This window comes from Sminthopsis crassicaudata, chromosome 1 (genome assembly GCF_048593235.1).
Source record: "Sminthopsis crassicaudata isolate SCR6 chromosome 1, ASM4859323v1, whole genome shotgun sequence".
Classification (NCBI taxonomy): Eukaryota; Metazoa; Chordata; class Mammalia; order Dasyuromorphia; family Dasyuridae; genus Sminthopsis; species Sminthopsis crassicaudata.
The window spans coordinates 107,026,719-107,049,118 of record NC_133617.1 but is presented as its reverse complement, the minus strand read 5'-3'; the positions used below and the strand labels follow the sequence as shown (position 1 = coordinate 107,049,118).

Below are 22,400 nucleotides of genomic sequence, written 5' to 3'. Positions count from 1 at the left end.
CTGATTTTATTTGTGTGGAAAGTGTTTTCTAGTTTTGCTTACATAGTTCCTGACTTTCCCAAATATTTTATATTATGAACAGTTATTTTAAATGGAATTTCTCTTTTTATCTCTTGCTGTTGGATTTTGTTAGTGATGTATAAGAATTCTGATGATTTATGTGGATTTATTCTGTATCCTGCAACTTTTTTAAAGTTGTGGATTATTTCTAATAGCTTTTTAGTTGATTCTCTGGGGTTCTTTAAGTATACCATCATATCATCTGCAAAGAGTGATAATTTGGTTTTCTCATTACCTACTCTAATTCCTTGAATCTCTTTTTCTTCTCTTATGCCAGGCTAGCATTTGTAATACAATACTGAACAGCAATAGTTATAATGGCCAACCGGAGAAATTTGCATTCAAGATGGTTGGAAAGGGGTTAAAAGTGGCTTTGTTCCAAATATTGTGCATTCTTCAGAAGAAGCAGTAAAGCCTATGAAACAATGTTTTTGCTGAATTCATAAGCAGCTCCAAAATGGGTATGTGTAGATCAGGTGTTTGTTTTAAAACAAATACCAACATTAAGAGCAAATTGATAGTTATGGACACAAATGCCTAAGCATTGTTTTTGTGTCCATTTATAAGATATTTAATTTAAAAAATTAAGACAGTAATTAATGTATTAACAGTTAAGGAAAAAATATCATTTTGAAGATTTCAATATTTGTAAACAGAAGTGCCATATTTACCTAGCAAGTTAACATATCAAAGATTTTGACTAGGATTAAAAAAAAAAGTCCATTTTCAAAGGACCAGTTTTTTCATGCATTCTTATGTTTTAACAAGTATTGAATGTGAAGAAATTATATATTATATTAATATTATTTTCCTTTAATGGTTCATTGCTTCTGGAAATATAGTTTTTATTTTATAGAGACAGCCAAATCAAAATATTTTATTCCCAGTAACTTTAATGGAAATTAAAGAATTGTTCATTAAGCATACATTTGATATGATTATAATAATATATTTTAAAATTCCTTACACTCATGAAATCATAGATATACCTGATAATTTCAAAGAGAGGAAATTCAGTTAATCCACATCCAGTTTGTGCCTGACTTGTCAGTGTAAGCAAATCTGAGAGGTGGTATGTGGCAGAATGGTTCAAGAGTTAGCCTGGGACTGAGTAACACTTACAAATCAAGTCTTGTCTCTGACATATATTGTCTGTGTGATCCTGCATTCAAATGCTGGAACTCTGTCTTCCCAGAAATCAGCTGGAGTCAGGATCACTAAACGTCTTTATTCTTGATCTTTTATGGTCAAGATCAGGGGATTAGATCTAGCAATCTCACACACACCTTCCTCTCTCAAACGCCACAAGAGAGACAGAGAGAGCATCCCAATTCACTCTTCTTCCTCCTACCCCTCCCACACACATCACTTCCCTCTCTTTGTCCCACCAATCAAGTCAGCACAGAATAACTGGGGAGGGTCAACCTTCAAACAAGTTAATAGAGAACTGTCCAATTGGCAATTAGTCTCACATTATCCAAGTGCATTTGCTCAGTTCTAGCCCTTTACATCTCCCGCTTTCTTTTGTTTTAGACCACAGATGGTCGTGCCATCCCTGACTTTTCAGGGAGTTGAGAACCCCAAAAAGGAGGTGATCAAACCACCCCTGACTTCTCAAGAGGGGAGATGAAAGCACTAAAAAGGAGATAATCATGCCCTCCCCGACATCTCAGGAAGGGAGATGAAAAGCTCCATTACATATGATGCTTGCTGATAGTTTTGAGATGCTACAGGCTATTTTAAGGAAAAGTCCATTTATTCCTATATGCTCTAGTGTGTTTAATAGGAATGAATGTTGAATCTTATCAAATGCTTTTTCTGCATCTATTGAAATAATCATATGATTTTTATTAATTTGCTTATTGATATAGTCAATTATATTATTAGTTTTCCTAGAATTGAACCAGCCCTGCATTCCTGATATAAATTCTACTTGATCATGGCATATTATTCTGAGAATAATTATCTGTAATCTTTTTGATACTATTTTATTTAAGATTTTAGCATCAATATTCATTAGGGAGATTGGTCTATACTTTTCTTTCTGTGTTTTTATCCTACCTGTTTTAGGTATCAGTACTATGTCTGTAACATTAAAGAAGTTTTGTAGGAGTCCTTCATTCCCTATTTTTTTCAAATAGTTTATATAGTATTGAAGTTAACTATTCTTTAAATGTTTTGTAGAATTCACAGGTAAATCCATCTGATCCTAGGGATTTTTTCTTAGGGAGTTGATTAATAGCTTGTTCTATTTCTTTTTCTAAAATGGGATTATTTAAGTAATTTATTTTCTCTTCTGTTAATCTGGGCAATCTATATTTTTGTAGGTATTCCTCCATTTCACTTAGGTTGTCTAATTTATTGGCATAAAGTTGGGCAAAATAATTCTGCTGATGATTGCTCTAGTTTCCTCTTCATTGGTGGGTAGTTCTCCTTTTTAATTTTTGAGACTAACAATTTGATTTTTCTCTTTACTTTTTCTTATCAAATTAACTAAAAGTTTCTCTATTTTGTTGTTTTTTTTTTCATAAAACCAACTCAATTTTATTTATTAATTCAATAGTTTTTTTAGTTTCAATTTTATTGATCTCTCCTTTTATTTTTAGAATTTTGAATTTGGTATTTGATTGGGGATTTTTAATTTGTTCTTTTTCTACCTTTTTTGCTGCAAGCCCAAATTGTTGATCTTTTATTTCTCTATTATATGCAAGTAAGCCTCTAGAGATATAAAATTTCCCCTTATTACCGCATTGGCTGCATCAATTTTGATATGTTGTCTCATTATTGTCATTCTCTTAGATGAAGTTATTGATTGTGTCTATGATTTGCTGTTTCACCCATTCATACTTTAGGTTGAGATTATTTAATTTCCACTTTCTTTTTGGTCTATTTTTTCCCTGGCCCTTTATTGAATGTAATTTTTACTGCATCATGATCTGAAAAAAAATGCATTTACTATTTCTACCTTTCTGCATTTGATTTTGAGGTCTTTATGTCTTAATATATGGTCAATTTTTGTGTAGGTTCTATGAACTGCCGAGAAGAAAGTGTACTCTTTTTTGTCTCCATTCAATTTTCTCCAAATATCTATAATATCTAGTTTTTCTACTATTCTATTTATCTCTTTAACTTCTTTCTTATTTATTTTATAGTTTGATTTATCTAGTTCTGAGAGAGCAAGGTCGAGATCTCCCATTATTATAGTTTTGCTTTCTATTTCTTTTTTCAACTCTCTTAACTTCTCCTTTAGGAATTTAGATGCTATATCACTAGGTAAATATATGTTTAATATTGATTTTGCTTTATTATCTATGGTATCCTTTAGCAAGATATAATTTCCTTCCTTCTCTCTTTTAATTAGATCATTTTTGCTTTTGCTTGATCTGAGATGAGGATGGCTATCCCTGCTTTTTTTTTACTTCACTGAAGCATAATAGATTCTACTCCAGTCTTTCACCTTTACTCTGTATGTATCACTCTGCTTTAAATATGTTTCTTGTAAAAAAACGAATTATAGGATTCTTGCTTTTAGTCCAGTCTGGTATCTGCTTATGTTTCACGGGAGAGTTCACCTCATTCATATTTATATTTAAAATTACAAATTCTGTATTTCCTGCCATCTTATTAACCCCAAATTATACTTTTCTCTTTCCTTTTCCCCTTTCCTTGCTCCAGCATTTTACTTATTAGCAGTACTTGCCTCAAGTACCCCTTTAGAGATCCTCCCCCTTTCTTATACATTTTCCCCTACTATTTCTCTTTTCCCTTCTATTTGGCTTACCCTTTTCCTCTTCCTCTTTCCCCTCCCACTTTTCTATAAGATGAGAGATGTTTCTTGGTGAAACCAAATATATCTAATAGTCTTTCTCTGGGCCAAATCTGATGAGAGTGAGATTCACACAATATTCATCACCTTTCCTTTCCCCCCTCAATTATAATACGTTTTCTTTGCCTCTTCCTGAGATGTAATTTCCCTCTTTTTACCTCCACTTTCCCCCTTTTTTTCTGTTACATCTCTAGTTTTTTTTTTTAATATATATTATAACAGTAAAATCATATTATACATGTATTCTCAATGTATACCCATAACAGAAATACAGTTCTCAGGAGTTTCCTTTTTCTTTTTTATCTTTTTGTGCTTCTCTTGAGTTCTATATTTGGAGTCTTTTTTTTTTTTTTTTTTTTGTTTAGCTCTGGTCTTTTCATCAAAAATATATGGAATTCACCAGTTTCATTTAATGTCAATCTTCTTCCCTGAATAAAAACACTCATTTTAGCAGGGTAATTTATTCTTGGCTGCATTCCAATATCCTTCACCTTTTGGAATATCAGATTCCAGGCTTTGATACTTTAAAGTGGAAACTGCTAGGTCCTAAGTAATCCTTAATGTGACTCCTCGGTATTTGAAATTTTTTCTGGCTCCTTCTAATATTTTTTCATTGGTCTAATAGTTATCAAATTTAGCCACAATATTCCTTGGGATTTTAATTTTGGGGTCTCTTTCTTAGGGAATCCAATAATCCTTAGATTGTCTCTCCTAGATCTATTTTCCAGGTCACTTTTACATTTTTTTAAATTTTTTTTTCATTTTTTAGATTTTGCTTGACTTATTCTTGTTGTCTTATTTCCATTTGTTCAATTCTGAATTTTACTGTGTTATTTTCTTTCTTTCTTTCTTTCTTTCTTTCTTTCTTTCTTTCTTTCTTTCTTTCTTTCTTTCTTTCTTTCTTTCTTTCTTTCTTTTTACTTCTTCTTGTATTTGTCCAATTGAATTTTTGAATGAGTTGTTTTGTTCTATGGAATTTTTTTTTCCATTTTGCAAATTCTGTTTTTGAAGAAATTATTTTCTTTTTCTGTTTCACAAATTCTGTTTTTCTGGGAGTTGCTTTCTTTTTCCAGTTTATCAAATCTATCTTTTAATGAGTTATATGCTTTTTCCATTTCACTATATCCATTCTGTGTTGCCTTTTCCAAGTTTTTTCCAAGTCTTTCATTTCCTTCCCCCATTTTTCTTCTACCTGTCTTTTAACATCCATTTTAAGTTCTTCTAGGAGAGTTTTGTATGATGGGGACAAGGTTATTTCACTTTTTGGAGCTTCATCTGGAAACTATCTGTCTTTAGTCTCCTCAGGGTTTGAAATCTGTGCTTCTCTTTTGCCACAAAAACTGTCAATTGTTAGAGTACTCGTTACTTTTTTTACTCATTTTTCAAAGTTAAGTTAAGGTCTGCCTTTAGGGTGGGAGAGATTTTTCAAGCCACTGCAGCTGCACTGAATCAGTGCTGATTCACTCCTGGTGCTGGGTCTGCTATGTAGAGGCTGCAATGCCCCAAGGCTCTGTGCTGTCTGCACTGGTGTTTGTGGTCAGACTCTGCACTGCCACCCTGATACTGCACTGATCTGGGACTCTGAGCTGTCTACACTGGTGTTTGTGGTGAGCTGTTGGGGCCTTGCTATCTCTCTCCTGCTTCTGATTGAAACAGACCTCTGGTCTGCTTCCTCCTTCTCTGCCCCATGGAGATCCCACCACTCCACTGAGATTGCTCTGGTCCAGGACTCTCCTCTGTCTGTGCTGGCATTTGTGGTTAGCTGTTTGTGCTTCATTACCTCTCTCCCATTTCTGATTGAAACAGATCTTTTCTGGTCTATTTCTTCCCATAAATTCTCTGCTCCGGGACTCTAAACTGTCTGTACTGGCATTTGTACTGCTTGTCCTGGTTGCTTCCCTCCCATTTCCAATTGAAACAGACCTTTTTTGGTGATATTTGAAATTCTCTTCTGCTGATAATTTGTTGCCCTCCCAATATTTGTAGGTTCTGCCTTTCCAGAGCTAATTCAGAGGTTGGATTTCATAATTATTGTGAGGGTTGTAAAGAAGGTCAGAGAGAAATGTGTATCATCTCTATCATCTTGGCTCCATCCCTGGAAGTCTCAATAAAAATGCTTTTTGTGACTGAATTAAAGTGTTGGTATATAAACTTCTCTTCCCTAGGATCACTTAAAGCAGGGCTTCTTGTCTAAGAAAATTTTATGTGACCCACAATATATACATATATATATATGTATGTATATAAACTAGATATACAAATCAAAAATACTAAAATAATAATTTCACAATATTTCCATATTGATTTATAAAACCCTATATTCAGTCACAAACCACAGTTTAAGAAGCTGGGACTTAAAGTATCTTTGGTACAAACTTGGGGGAAGAAAGGATAATAAAGATGATATACTCTTCATGCTGCTCACTGATAATTTCAATATTTTCTTCTAGAAATTTTATCTTAAAAGCTTTTTTATTCCAATCCAACTTAGATATTGTGAATATTTGATTTGTTAGAACTCGATGGGTCATTGCTATGTCCAGACAACTATAGATAACAAGTTTGAGTTTGTGACGATGATCTCATTCTGGTACGGTTTACTGATTGAGTTCTTCAGGATATTTTGACATGTGTATTTGTAGGAAGATGATTTGTTATCTATTTAGTACATGGAAGGTAATGATTTCTAATCTATAATTTTATCTACCAGGATATTATATGTATCCATCAGGTTTTGATAGCTGCTGATTTTTTTATAGTTGGCAGTAATGGTTTTCCCAATTTCCACCTTTTCCTTGTATAAAATTACCTTGGTCCCTAATTACAGGCTTTATAAAGATAATCATTATATGGTTTCTGATGGCCATGATCTGATCCTGAATTGTCACCATAGATTCCTTCATTTTACTAAAAAAAAAATCTACATGATGCAGTCATTTATTCAGTGCTTCTTTGTGCCATATTGTTATATAACATAAAGTTCATTGCACATGAAAATACTTTTGATTCTATTCCTGGATCTTAGCCATTTTGCCTTTCTTGATCTGAAGCAAATTGCATTGAATCATTTTAAACAAATCCAATGCTAGGTACCTGTAATCAGCCTTTATTGCAAAGTGATCTTTATTTAGTGCAAAAAATACTTAAATTATTTTTATATATTTTATCATACACACAATCATATTAGGCTTCCTTATCTTTGACAAATATGTTTTAATCTTTCTACAGTTATTTTAGGAATGATTTCTGTATCTCATTCATATTATATGAGTTATGGGTAGAACTTTTTCCAAATTAATTAGGATCCATTTTACAATTCTAAAAGTTCACATTGAAACTGATATTGAAAAACTGTTAATTTCTTTAGATATGTCCTTCTCATTCAGTTTTGTTTTTTTGGGTGCCAGTCTTAAAATATCTGATCAATGAGTTTTATTTGACATTTTTATGCTCTGACATGTCTTGCCTTGAGAAAACCAAGGTATTTATAGGTATTTCTCCTTCATCCATTGATTCAATGTGACTTCCAGGTTCAAATCTGAAGCATTCACTTTGTATATTTTTAAGAATAGCTTAATAATTTTATATTTATTGAGTCTACATGATATTTTGACATAGCTGAAGAAAGGTTCCATGAAATGAAGATGTTTAGTGTGTCTTATAGTGGAACCATTTACTTTGTTAGTTGTTTTACCCTGCCCAGATAAGATTGATGGCTACATTTTCTGGAAAACATTGAGAAGCTGTAGTACATTTAAAGGTGGTCAACAGACTGGAACTTTGAAATCTTTCCATGGGAATAATATGGGAATATTTAGTCTAATGAAACAAACAAACAAAAAACTTAGGAAGAATAAGTTTTGGTTTTTAAGAATTTGAAGGAGTTTTCTGTGAAAGAAAGTCATAGGTTTAGATCTAAAAAGTATATTTGAGATCACTTAATATGTCTTATTTTGCATGTAAGTAAATTGAGGCTAATTGAGAAACTTGTTCTAAGTCATACAGGTACATAAGTAGAAAATCTGAGATCTAATCCTAAATTTTCTGATTTGAAATCCAGGTTCTTTCAAGTATATCAACCCAAAAGAATCCATTGAATATACATAGAGACAGATTTTCATTCAATATAAGGGAAAAATATCTCCCCCTCCAAGTTAAACTTTTCAAAAGTAGAATAGGTTGCCTTTGTAGGTTAGTCAATTTCTCATTACTAGACACCTTCAACCAGATCCTGAATGATGTTTTGCAAATGAATATTATATAAAAGAGTCTTGCTTGGATATGTGTTGAATTAAATGGCCTCTGAGATGCCTCCCAGCTCTGTGAGTCTATGATCTCTTATGCTTCATTCCCCTTCTTGAAGATGCTATTATTATTTGAGTGTTCAACACATTTGCAATTCCTAGGAAGGTATGAGGAGTAATTAGATAATACCTTGTGAAGGGCCTTTAACTTTCAGGAAGAAAAGGAGAGAAAGGAATGAAATTATCTTCTTTAAATTTACTAAGTGAATCCACATAACTGAAAGCATTAAACAGGATTAAATAAGAATGGTAGCAGAGAATGTCTCTCTAGGCTAAACTGCTTAAGGATTCATATATTCTGCTTTATGGTCTGCCACTAATTTGCTATATGACCTTTACTAAGACAGTTTAGGCCAGGTACTGCTGGGCGAATAGGTTACTCCCTGTGTGCAAGCTAAGCTTTTGAAAAGCATATTAATTCTTTCATTCCACTGGGACTTTCCTTTAAGTCATTCAAAAAGTGGACCAAAGGGAATCATTTAGAATCCTCATACTGGCATTCAAGGCCTTTTATAATTTACCTCTGCATGATACCATGTAATCTAACATTGGGAAACCAAACTCATTTATAGCCTAGGCTCAAGGTATAGTTAATTTCTGTTCTAGTCAATGTAGAAAACAGCCTGATTATATCTTCTGCTGTATTTTTTTCCTCCTAGCACAATCAACATATTTCCTAATTTTGTTTTTAACCATCCAGGCTCTATTTTGGAAGAATGCAAGCAATTTTATTACCTTGTTTTTCTTCTCCTGATCTATAAAAATAACAAACAACTTTAGATTAAAAATGGAATTTATTGAAAAATATTAAAGGATACTCATAGTAGACTGGGAATATAATAATAGATTGAATCACTGATAAAGGTTTCATATCTTTTGAATTCATAGTTTTATTGCAGCTCTATGCACAAACTATCAGCCACTAGATTTACTCTTATTAGAATTCTTATAGAAAATTGTTTCACTGGAAGGCAAAGGATATGGATTTTGACTCTCCATAGGTTGAAATAATAATTCTATTCTATGTAAATAAAACTATCCTATACTTTGAAACTTTGTGTGACTTAGTATTTACTTTCAAAGAGAGTTAGTGGCCACCCTTGAGAAAGTGCCTAAATACCAAAACTTCTAGGCTCTGTATAGGTTGGGAAAATAAATCAGATTAGTAAGAATTTTCTAAAAGTAAGAAAAATGACTGCCACAAAAATGATCTTCAATAGAGCCCCTAATCATTGAGCAGTCTAAAGGACTGATAATTAAGAATTGTGTTCACCTTATGAGAGAGAAGTAATGGACTAATAGACATAGTAAGTATATTTTTCAATATGAACAATGTGAGAATTTGTTTAGCTTGACTATGCTTATATTCTAGCACTTAGTCATGTGCTTAAGCATATAGTAGATTATTAATAGATATTTGTTGACTGATGTGATACGAGTATTTTGTATTTGGTCAGGATTTGAATCCAAGAAAACTGACTCTAATTTCATCAACCTTTCTGCTATATCAAGCTGCCTCTCCAAGCATCCTTTCATTGGTAACTCTGATAGGGCTAGACACAATAGAAGGAAAAGATCTGGGGATTTTCTTGGGTTGTAAACATAATGTCAGACAATGTAACATGGTGACCCAAGTAGTTAATGCCCTTTTTCAAAGAAACATAGTATTATAAACAAATGAGATCTATCCTGCTATACTCATTCCTCGTCAAATCTTATTTGGAGATTTGTATGTAGTTTTGGGTACCACATTTTTTAAAAGGCTCTGGAGAGCTCAGGAGGGCTGCATGGTGAAGGCATTATAGACTATCCCATACAAGCAGTTATAGAAAGAATTAGAGATATATAAATAGGAAGTGAGAGAATTGATCAGGAGCATGATGGCTAATAGGAAAGAGAGATAAGGAGGGTAGGACTAGAAGCACTGTTTAGAAGTTGTAGAGAGGAAGGTTTCAAATTAATGGAAAGAAAAAAAAATCCTTCCTAAAAATTATAGTGATTTTCCAGGCACAGAATGGATTCACTTAGGGAGATGGCGAATTCCCTGACAATAGCTCTGAGTACCACAATTTAAAGTATGGGCTGAATGTCACTGTTATAGAAGAAATTCTAGCTCCAATCTGGATCAAACCAAAATGGGCTTTGATATCTCTTCTAATACTGACATTCTGCAATGATGCTACTTTAATATCACAAGTATCAGTGTAAACATGAGCTTTTTGTCTGGTCATTTTCAGTTGTCAGCAATTCTTCATGACCCCATTTTATTTGCAAAGATACTGGAGGAGCTTTTCATTTTTTTCCCTCTAGCTCATTTTACAATTTACAAACTGAGACAGATGGAGTTAAGTGATTTTTCCAGGGTCATATAGCTAGTTAGTGTCTGAAGCCAGATTTGAACTCATAAAGATGAATCTTTCTGACTCTGGGCTTTATGAACATGATAAAGTTTAATTATATAGAACCAACTGACTGAATAACACACAGTAATGACAACATCAAACCTTATATTATTTTGGTTAGTATTATGCTCTTTGTGGCTCCTTTACAATATCTCCCTTGAACCTAGCTGTTAGGATATATAGATAGAGTAGTGAATATACAGGAAGACTTGACTTAGAATCCTGCCATTTGCTAGTTATATAATCCTAGGCAAACCATTAATGTCTATCAACCTCAGTTTCTTCATTAATTGCCCCATAGGTAATGCTAATAAGTACTTTGCAGGCTTGTTGTGAACATCAAATGAGATAATTTATATAAAGGCTAATTATCATTATCATATTATACTCTCCTGACAATGATATGATCTTGACCCATGGAAAAAAATTAGGTCAGAAGTCATAACTTATAGAACATGGAACAAATTTTCTCTGCAAATTTTGTTATTGTTGTTTAGTCATAGCTGAATTTTCATGTTTTTGTTTGTTGGTTTTTTTGGTAGAGACACAATAGTTTATATATAGTTCATTATGTAGATGAAAACTATATCAAATCCTGACCAAATAGTTTATATATAGTTCATTAAATAGAGAAAACCGAGGCAAACAGAGTTAAGAGGACAACTCAATCTTTTCTTCGTCAGATATTTGAGTGCCTCAGTCTACATTATGATTCTTGGGATGAAGGAATGAAGCTGTCAGTATATCTACTAAAAATACAGTTGGCACAGACTGACATTCTGACTAGGATGCTATACACATCTACAAGAAGAATTGCTCTTGGAACTCTTGTGCTGTGGCCCAGAATAGCAGCCACGCTGCTTCCCTCTGATTATAAATGATCAGTGAGATTCTCAACAACTCAATGGACTAACATTTGCTGAATATTCAGTCTATGCAAGTCATGGTCCTGGGTGCTAGAGATAAAGATGAAAAATGACAGTGTCTGTCCTTATTCAACTTCCCATCCAATACTAGTCATAAAGAGTGTAAGCAAACAAAAGTGCTACATGATGAGACAGATTCTATTACTCTGTTCTCATGAGCAAAAAGACAATGTAGTTAGGTCCAGAGGAGGCTCCATATACTTGGACAGCTAGTGGGTATTGAGGCTAGAGTGATGGACCTGGAGTGAGATAAAGCCAAGTTCACATTTAGTGTCAATTATTTAGTAGTTGCTTAGCCTTAGTTTTCTCAGCTGCAAAATGGAGATAATATCTGCTTCACAGAGCTATTTTTAGGATTGAATGAGGTAACATATGTAAAGTGTTTTTGTAAACTTTGTTGTTGTTGAGTCATTTCTGTCATATCTAATTTTTGTGATCATTTGGGTCGATTTTTTTTTGTGTGCAGATACTATAGTGTATATGTGTGCATGTGTGATATATATTTATATATTTGTATATATATATATGTGTGTGACATACATATACATATGACATATACATACATACATATATATATATATCTGTATATATTTGTTATTTCCTTCTCCAGTTCATTTTATAGATGAGGGAACTGAGGCAATCAGGATAAGTGACTTACCCAGTGTCACACAGCTAGTAAAGTCTGAGGCTAGATTTGAACTCAAGAAGATGAGTGTACCTGATTCCAGCTCCAGTATTCTATCCACTATGTTATATACCTTCCTTGCAAATCTTAAATCTACATGTAAATACTAGCTATAGTGGTTGTTACATAGCACAAAAAAGTATTAGACATATCTCTTAGGACTCAGTACCTCTCTTTTATTAATAATGGCTCAAGTAGGATGGATATTATTAAAATGTCTGGAAGATCCTTTTATGGAAAGCAAACTACTCATTTCTCTTTTCTCTGATTGTCTCTTTTTGATGCTCTAAGATTGACCATTTGACAAAATGGACCAGTCAATTGAGTAAAAAAAAATATAAAGCATTAATTCAATCAATTATCCGAAGTATTCTGTGTGGTTGAATTGACTAGCTATTTGAATGAGATTAGTAAATTCAGTATAGATAAAAAAAACGGATTTTATATTAAGAAATGATCTTTGTGGAGGAAGTCTTTTGCATCTCTAAGTACTTAATTGCTATCGTGTATATTGGAGCTTGGGGCAAGAAAAAATTACTTTGTGGGGCAGCTAGGTGGTGAAGTACTGGCCTTGGAGGCAGGAGAATTAACATTCAAATTTGTATTCAGATGCTTACTAGCTATGTGACCCTGGCCAAGTCATTTAACTCCAATTGCCTTGCAAAAAAAAAAAAAATCTATTTTGTAATAAGAATTAGAGCTTTCCAAAAGTATTTGTCTTAAAAAATAGCTAAGGTCCCCATGACAAAAGAACTTCAAGCTCAGGCTAGATGACTTCTAGCAGAAGTAAATAGGGAGTGTAGTGGATAAAATTTAGAACCTGCAGTCAGGCAGACATGAATTCAAACCCATTCTAGGTTTTACAATTGACAAGGATCAATTAACCATTCTCTGCCTCAGTTTTCTCAACTGTAAAATGGGAGAAATAATAACACATAATTGTCAAGGTTATTATGAGGATGATATTTGTAAAACATCACAATGTCTCACAACATTGTTGAAACTTCAAAGGTGCTTCTTTCTTTCTCTTCTACTTGCCAGGAATTCCTGTTCAGGTACTGGATGAGATTCACCAATGTCATCATCATATATTTAAGCAATGAATTTGAGCAGGTCTTGCTATACTAGACCTTTGGATAAAACAACAACAACAACAAAAAAAACAACAAATCGTCCTTCTCTCCAGGAACCTACATTGTACTGGCTCTCCTAGCACAGTACTCTGGACTGTGTAGGTATTCATAAATGTGGATTGATAATGTTTGATGAACTCAAATTTTTTAAAGAATCCATCACTTACTTTTCCCCCTCACAAAGTGGATGGATTCAGGAAATTCATAATTTTTTTCTGAATTTGGACATTTGCAGAAAGTGGTAAGCATGCAGAAAAATGAAAAACATTGAAAAATTCTGGTCCCTAATTTTTTTTCTTTTGGGAAGTAAGGGGAATTATTTTTTTATTCATCATTACTTCAAAAAAAGGTACTTTTGAGAACTTAAAAACATAGCAAGGTATTCACATTTTGTATTTTAGATACAGAAACAGATCAAGTAAGGGGCAGATGCTTTTCTTTTAAAAATAAAAGGAGCATCTGAGAGTTTCTACTGGTGCCTTCTGTAAAAAAAGATTCCACAGATGGGATTCATATAATCAAAAAGGTCTGCAAAACATTAGAGAGATTACATATTATTACCATCTTAGGTGAGACAAGGTAAGGGGTAAGGTGATGAGTCAAAGTGGTTAATTATACATTTATTCTTATATATATCTTATTCTACTTGTTCATTTTACAACTATGAAAACTAAACCTTAGATAAGATCTTGGAATCACACCCTCAGAGGCAGGGAACCTTGGGAACTTTTGAATTCAAATCCAATAGTCTTTCAATGAACCATGGCCAAACCTCAAGTGAAGGTTCTGAACTTATGTTTTTAAATACATTGTTAATGACATTTGTTTGAAAGACTAAAAAGACAAATCATGTCTACTCTTTCTGTTTGACACAGATAACTAAATAATCATATGGAGCGGTCTTGTAGATACTATTTTTGCAGTCTCTTGAAATATTTTTTGTCTTACCCTGTCCATTAACATCCCTTGTTTGCTTATTTTCGTCAGTCAATCAAAGATATTAAGTGTCTGCCACGTGCCATGCACTGTGCTAAGTGCTAAGAAGAGTGTGGGGAAGAACAAAAAAGGGCAAAAGACAATCCCTATTCTCAAAGAGCTCACAATCTACTGGGGAAAACAAGCAAACAACCATGGTGTCTTTATACACACACACACACACACACACACACACACACACACACACACACACACATTTCCTGTAGAAGATGAGACTTGCTAGTGCTCGAAGGAAGCCAAAGAAACCGGGGGGGGGAAATGAGGGATGAAGGCATTTCAGGTATGAGGAATGATAGCCAGAGAAAATGTCTAGAGTGTCTTAAACTGTGAAATAGCAAGGAGGCCAGTGTCATTAGATTGAAGAGTGTGTGGGATCATATGAGATATAATGATAATGATGATAGCCAACTATTACAGAATGCTTGCCATGTGTGTAAATGCTTTACAATTGTTATCCCAGTTGATCCTTACAACAATTTTGCAAAGTAAGTGTTATCTCCACTTTATAGTAGAGGAAATTGAGACAGAATTTAAATGATTTGCTAGTAATTGTTTGAAGCCATATTTGAACTTATTTCTTAACTTTAGATTCACTCTTCTATCCAGTATACTACCTAGTTATATATGGGAATTGAAATGCTGGTGGTGATCTTAATAGCAACTGAGAAGAAAGAAAAGATAGATTTAAGAAGGAAAAGTAACAGGTTCAGTTTATGAGTTGTTGAGTTTAAGATGTTAACCATTTATCCATTTTGATGTTGAAAGGCAGTTGTGAGGTGAGAGTAGAGGTCAACAAAGCAGTTAGGATTGTTTAAATATATTTAAGAACTATCATCACAAAGAGAGTGATTAAAACCAGGGGAGATGATATCATCAAGTGAAGTAGTATAGATATGAAGGAAAAGAGGACCCAGAACAGAGCCCAATGGGACACCTACAGCATGTTAGTTGCTATGTTCTTGATAAGGACCAAGAAAAGAATATTGAGGAATGATCAGAGAAGTCAGAGAAGAATGTTCTGGAAATCTAGAAAAAAAAGAAGAGGAAGGAGAAGAAGGTGGTTGATAGTGTCAAAGGATGCAGAAAGGTCAAGAAGAATGAAGATTCAGAAAAGGCTATTAGATTTGGCAGTTTAGTTAAGTTTGTTAAGTTTGGAGAAAACAAATTTGGTGGGTTGATGAAGTCAGAAATCAGATTTTAGGGGATTAACAAGAGGATGAGAGGAGAGAAAACAAAAACATTTTAGATGGTCTTGTCAAGAAATTTTTTCCACTAAGGGCAGAAGAGATATGGAACGATAATCAGTAGGGATAGAAGAACAAGTGAGGATTTTATTTTTTTCGAGAATGAATGGGACATGGACATGTTTGTAGGCAGTAGGAAAAGAACTGGTAGATAGGAAGAGATTCAAGATAAGTGAAAGAGTGGGATGACAAAACAGACAATATAAGGAAATGGGATAGAATGGGATTACTTATATAGATTGAAGAGTTTGTCTTAGAAAAGAGTAGAGCAACCTCTTAGGGTGAGACAAGGATAAAAAAAATGTAATGAGAAAAAAAGAGGAGAAGACGGAGCTCTTGATAAATGGCTTCATTTTTTTTTCTTTTTCTTTTTAAAGATGAGGCAAGATTCTTAGTTGAGAAAATATGGGAGATGAAGCCATGGAAGATCTCAGGAGGAATGAAAGAATTTAAGGTGTCTACCACTTATTCATTTTGATGTTGAAAGACAGTTGGTGATATTAGAATAGAGATTGACAAGAGTTTAGGATTGTTTAAGTATATTTAAGAACTATCATCATAAAGATAATAATTAAATCCATGGAATTTAGATCAATAGTATAGATGAAAAGGAAAACAGGCCCCAGGTAACATTGTAGTGGACCCAGTGATTATGGTTGTGTGATTTTCTATACAATTGTTGAGCTGCATGTAGGAATGAAAGTTTCAAATGGTACAAGTGATTTAGACATAATCAATGATATGATAAGGAGTTTGGGGACTTAAGAGAAGAGAACAATATAGAGGTCAACTGATGCACCAGAGAGTCAAGATGAGGAAAAGAAGAGAGAGTATAGGTGGTTATGGTATGGATAAAACATAGGGTTTGGAATGTAAAACAGATTTTCATATTCCCTTAATATGTTTCCTTGCATCCTATTTCCTTTTTCTGATCCAGCCAGAGGCAGCTAGTGGTATAATGGATAGGAATAAATTTGGAGTAAAGAAGATCTGTGTTCAAATCTGCCCTTGAATATTTAATAGCTGTGGAATCTTAAGCATATCATTGGACTTTTGCCTCAGTTTTCTTAATTACAAAAATAGGGACAATAACAACACCTACTTCATAGGACTGTCATGAGGATCAAATGAGATATTTGAAAAGCAGTTAGCATAAATGCCTGACACATAATGCTATATAAATTCTTATTCCCTCCCTTTCCTCCCATCCTTCATATAAATATAAGATAAAACTTTTTAAAGCAGAAATTCTGATCATATCATTCCCACGCTCAGAGTCCCTCAATGGTTTCCCAACATGTACCAAATAAAGTCCAAATCTTGCCTTGGCATTCAAAGCCTTGAACAATTAGAAATATAATTCATATTACTTCCTCTCAAATCCTCTATCCCATTATCATTTTTGGTTCAGACTTGTGATTTAATCAGTTTAGGGAGCTCCCTCTTCAGGAAATTCTCTCTATTAAAGAAGATAAAAAAATCTGTTTTCTAATTAGAGGGTTGCCTAGGGCAACACAAATCTATCTTATTAAATCTTTCTGTCAGAATATATAAAGTTAGCACAATATAATGCAAAGAGCACTGGATTTGGAGGTGGAAGGCCTGGGTTCAAGTGCCATCTCTGATCCTTTCTAGCTGTGTGATTGTGACAAATTAACCAATTTCCCTGAAACTTAATTTCATTATTTCTATTATGGCCTTGTTATTACATTCACTCACTACTCAACATGAAGGAAATACTATAGGATGTGAACTGCTTTTATGCAAATCCTTTAAAAGTAGAGGCCATATTGCTTTTATTTTGGTCAGCTCTTCTAGCATTTAGAATAGTATATCATATACAGAAGATGTCTAATATCTACTGAGCAAATAAGTGTCATCTGCTCTGATCTGAATTATACAAAAGGACAGTCAGGGTGCTTTTCAGAATAGCTGGGCTTTTCTCCTTTTTTTTCTTTTTGACCAAAACCTGTGATTTTATTACCATATAAGTTACCAGTAAATATATTCTTTTCCCAGTGAAAATGGCATATATTCTTCAACTTATGTGGAGAGTACCACAGAGTACCACAGATAACTTAGGTGATGTAGTGGATAGAGTGCCAAGCCTGGGGTCAAGAAGACATATTTCTGAGTTCAAATCTGGTTTTCAGATTTTTTATGATCCTTGACAAGTTACTTAACCCTGTTTTCTTGATGTTCCTCATCTGTCAAATGAGCTGGGAAAGGAAATGACAAGCCACTTTTAATATCTTTGCTAAGAAATCTCAAATTGGGTCATAGAATCAGACATATAACTGAACAACAATTCCAGGGCATTGAGAGGTCATTAAATAAACAGCCATTAAATATCAAAAGCAGAACTCAATTCCAGGTTTCCTGGATTCTAAGGCCTTCTCTCTATCCACTATACTACACTACCTCATACAAAGAAATGGAAGCCCAGTGAAGTAAAACAACTTTCTTAACATTTCATCTCTGAATGTTTTGAAGCAAAAGTTTTAGACTCATAGACATGATTTTTCCTTCCACAGACATGACACCAAGATGAACTGCTAGTTCTCAATGTCCATTTGATCTGACAGCTCCTTCTATAGCTCTGTATTCATGGACACAAGGATGCCCTTGATACTCTCTGGTCACAGAGAGACTCATGATTTTCTAGTGAGACATAGCTTTACTTCTTATCCCTTCATTAGTCTAAGAGAAGCAAGTTAGACTTCAGTGAGCCAGTCAGTCATTTTTATGTAGAAATGACAGTGTGGGAGATGTCTGCCATGACATCTATCGGTGAGGGGATTGAGAATGTTCTGGAGCATCAATAATGCATTCTCCCGCCTTTCCCTCTTGTGAGACTGAGGTAGCCCATCCTTCCCCAGCAAAGTTATCATAGGTTATTTGAAAGTCAAATGTGGATACACTGCCATTACCTCAGCCCAAGATTGCTTCCTCTGCCTCACCACATCATAATGACATCCTAATCAGGTGGCTTCTGCATGTCACAAGGGCATGTTAAAGAAAAAGGTGATATGAGTTTATCTGGCATAAAGCAAATTGGTCCCCTGGGCAAGGAACACTAATCTTCAAAGGGAGGGGGTGCCTATTCTTTCTACATTTTCTGGCATACATTTCCAAATGCATCTTCCTGAATGGGGCTGGGAATATGTTCCCTGAAACGAGGAGGAGACCAAAATAGATCATCTCCGCTGGTGCGTGTAATTGCATTTTGAACAGGTTTGATTTAGGCAAGCCCACTCAGGTAACCAAATGGGAGAAGATAGCAAAAAATGATACTGTGTGTTCTGGTTTGGTGATTGCAGCAGACTGCGCTGAAATTGTTTGCAGCAGTACTGAAAAGTTTGTAGAAGGATGAGCTAATGTAAAGGTCCCTTGACCATTGATGGATTGGTTCTTCTGATCTCTGACATTGGTCTACCTGAGAGACTTGAAAAGATTCAGAAAATACTGAAGAGATGTGACTGTCATTGGCTTCATGATAGAGTCATCAATGTTGAGCTTTTTCATGTATCCTATGTGGAAGAGTTCAAGAAGTTAAGAAAGCATCCTTATTCATAAGACTTTCTGTGGGGATGTACATACAATAAGACACACAGCAGAGAGAGTCAGTGATGTGTGGTGAGAAGAGCATTCATCTGGAATCAAAGGACCTGGCTTTGCAACATGACATCAATTCCTCAACCCCCATATCAGACCTGTAGCATTCTATTTTCTTGATGATATTACCTTTTCATGTTTTAGCTCCTTATTTTACCTTATATTCCTGAGGGCAATAACCATGTCTCATATATCTTTGCATTTTTCCTCATGCCTTCCACAAAGCCTTGAATATAGTAAGTCCTTAATATATGTGAACAGATAAACATTTGCTAAGTCTATTCCATATTATTTCAAAAGTTTCACCAGGGTACTGAAGCTTATCTCTTGTCAGTCTCCAATTGCAATAGTTTTCATTAGCCGGGCCCTGTGCTTGGCATTTTTTTCTGTTCTCATCCCTGTCTTCTCATTTCCCTGGCTTCCTTAAAATCACAACATAGGGACATCCTAGTAAGGAACCTCTTCTGTCAATGTACATTTGTAATTTCTCTTTAATTTTTTTGGTTTTTGAGAGGTGTCTGGAGCACTGAGAGGTTATGTTACTTGCTCAGGGTCATACAGTCAGTATGTGTTGTAGATGAAAAAGTCAGCAATCTATATGGCACATTTATTTCCTCAATAAGCATTTATTAAGTATAGTACCTGGCACAAGGTAAGTGCTTAATAAAAAAAAATTTTTTTGATTGATTGTTAGGCGCCATGTAAGGTGCTAGAGATATGAAAAACAATCTCTCTCCTCAGAGAAACTTTCATTCCAAACACCTCTCTATATCCTTGTTTTCCCTAGTCTCCTTTTTTGTGATGCAAAATATATCTCATAAAAAGGTCTATTACTTCTAGCATTGTTTGTTTTTGTTTTCCTTTCCCATGAAAATCTTAATCCCCATGTAGTTTTTGTAATAGACTGAGGCACAAAGCCACCATACATTAATAGAACAGTTAAAATTAAATTATCAGAGCTCTCATAGAGGGGATACTTTCTTAGTAATTAGATTAGAAAGCCCATAATTGTCTTGCAATCTGAAGATCTCTTGATTCTGCTTGTTCTTGTAACAGGACTGCAATAGGGCATAGAAACAAGGAAGGAACTTCTGTTTACATTTCTTGGGGGTAGAGAGACAGTGTCCTAAAATGAAAATTTCCTTTTTTCATTCTCTTTCCCACTGTTAATGCTTTTGCTTTGGTATGCTTGCTTGTTTTTTTTAAGCAATACCCTTCTTTCAGAAATCAGTTTTCCTTTCTGGGCTGCTACACATGATACCAAAAAATCCAGATCTTTTATCCTGACATAGTTTTTCTTCCAAGGAGAATGACTTCAGAGAGAATTTCTGATGTTTGGTAATACATTCAATTGGTGAATAAACTATGAACAAACTGTAGAGAAAGCCTGGTGTTCTGGGAAGAGTCTGCTGTTATACCCACAATCACCATTTCTCTAAACTCAGTCAACAGGCCTTAAGCAATAGTAGAAGGCTGGAGTTGTATCAGAAATACACATGTCACCAATGACCTCTTCTTTGTACCTAAAGAAATACAGGCAGACACATGGATGAAAATGATGGCTATTCCTGAGAAGGATTTCAAATTTCATGTAGACTTAACATTTTTAGGTTTACCTTTTTTGATCTCCATGTGTTCTTTGATCCAGTAGCATTGACCTTCTTCCTGTTCCTCATACAAGACAAATTGAATCTGGATTTTGTGCATTTTCTCTGACTGTCCTCCATACCTGGAGTTCTTTTGTTCCTTGTTTCAGACCCCTGGCTACTTTGGCTTCTAAAAAAATTATCTTCTACAAGAAGCCTTTCTAAATCCTCCTTAATTTTAATGCTTTCGCTGTAATTATTTTACCTAATTTATAACATATGCATACATATATGCTTGTATTTATATATATATATATGTATATATATATATATACATATATATACATACATATAATCTCCATTTTTTCATCTATAAAATGTGCTGGAGAAGAAAATGACAAACCACTCCAGAATTGGAGAAAACCTCAATGGAGTTATGAAGAGACAGACTATTGAAACAAATGAACACACCACTACTATTTATACATGTTTACACACATATATGTGTATCTATCTATCTATCCATCCATCCATCCATTTATCAACTTATCAACCTAGTTTGTAAATAGTTACCTGTCATTAGACTGTGAGTTCCTTGAAAGTACAGAATATATGGGAAAGAGGATGTACCCGATGTATTGGGACCCTTTTCTGAATAATTTTGAAATTTCTGGGATACTAATAAGGAATGACAGGCTTGTCCCTGAGGAAATTAAAGGAAATCCTTCTTTGCTATGAGGTGCTAATGATTTTAGTTATGGCAAAAATATTTAATTTCTTATTGAAAAGTAAAAACATAACCCCAATTAATGTTTTTTTTCCTTCATTTATTCAGTAGGGATTATTTGGCCAGTTTGTGCAAAGCAATTTTCTACACCTTGAGATGTATAAAGAGGATAAGGTAAGATATAGAGTTTATCTTCCTGAAATTCTAGTTGAACTTCTGTCAAAATTGCATTTTTCTTTAAGCCTTATTTTGATATTTTCTATTCTTTTGTAATCTTCTTTTTCTGGATTTTTGTCTTAGGATTTTGTCACTCTGATAAGTCTTTATGAATGGAGTCTTTTTGTTTTTCATTCTTCTAGTTTTACTTTCCAAATTGAGATTTTGAGTTAGTGCCAGACTCTATACTTCTGAAGAGAATGTCTGGACATTGTTGAGCCCTGCTTTATGTTCTTGGGGATCCTGCTGCTATTTTCTTCAGGCTTTGAATGCTATATTAAAGGGGCTGCTTAGGACTGGCAAGCATTTAAGTGAGCCTAGCTAGTATTGTCTAATTTAAATCAAATTGTTGCCCTTCTTGGCTGAACTTTACAAGCATCTAACCTAGGTGATACAACTGTAGGTGTACTTCTGGGTTGGAGCTTCAGTAGCCTTCTGTTGATTTTTCAGCTAGCTAAAAGGTTTTGCAGTTTTGGAAAGTCAAAACAGCAGGCTGAAACTTGATCTGAGCTCCCTTCCTTGTCACTCAACTATAGGTCTCAGATTGGGTTCATATTGATTATTATGGGTCTAACCTTGTCACTTCCTTACTCATCAAATTCCAGGAGTTTCCATATCATCTCTCTGTCAAACTGTCTTTGTTCAGCATTTACAGTGCTTTATAAAAGGACCCAAACTTA

At 34.2% G+C, this 22,400-nt stretch overlaps 1 long non-coding RNA gene across 2 annotated transcripts in view; it reads left to right on the top strand.

Moving 5' to 3' along the window:
- Nucleotides 1-13,249: 13,249 nt before the first annotated feature.
- Nucleotides 13,250-22,400, top strand: part of LOC141552760 (uncharacterized) — a 115,883-nt gene continuing 106,732 nt past the window's right edge. The window contains exons 1-3 of one of the 2 annotated variants that reach the window (XR_012485243.1): nucleotides 13,250-13,434; nucleotides 15,954-16,030; nucleotides 21,613-21,678. This is a non-coding gene — a long non-coding RNA (uncharacterized LOC141552760). The remainder of the gene's footprint in view (nucleotides 13,435-15,953; nucleotides 16,031-21,612; nucleotides 21,679-22,400) is intronic. The other variant, XR_012485244.1, reaches the window with a different exon arrangement.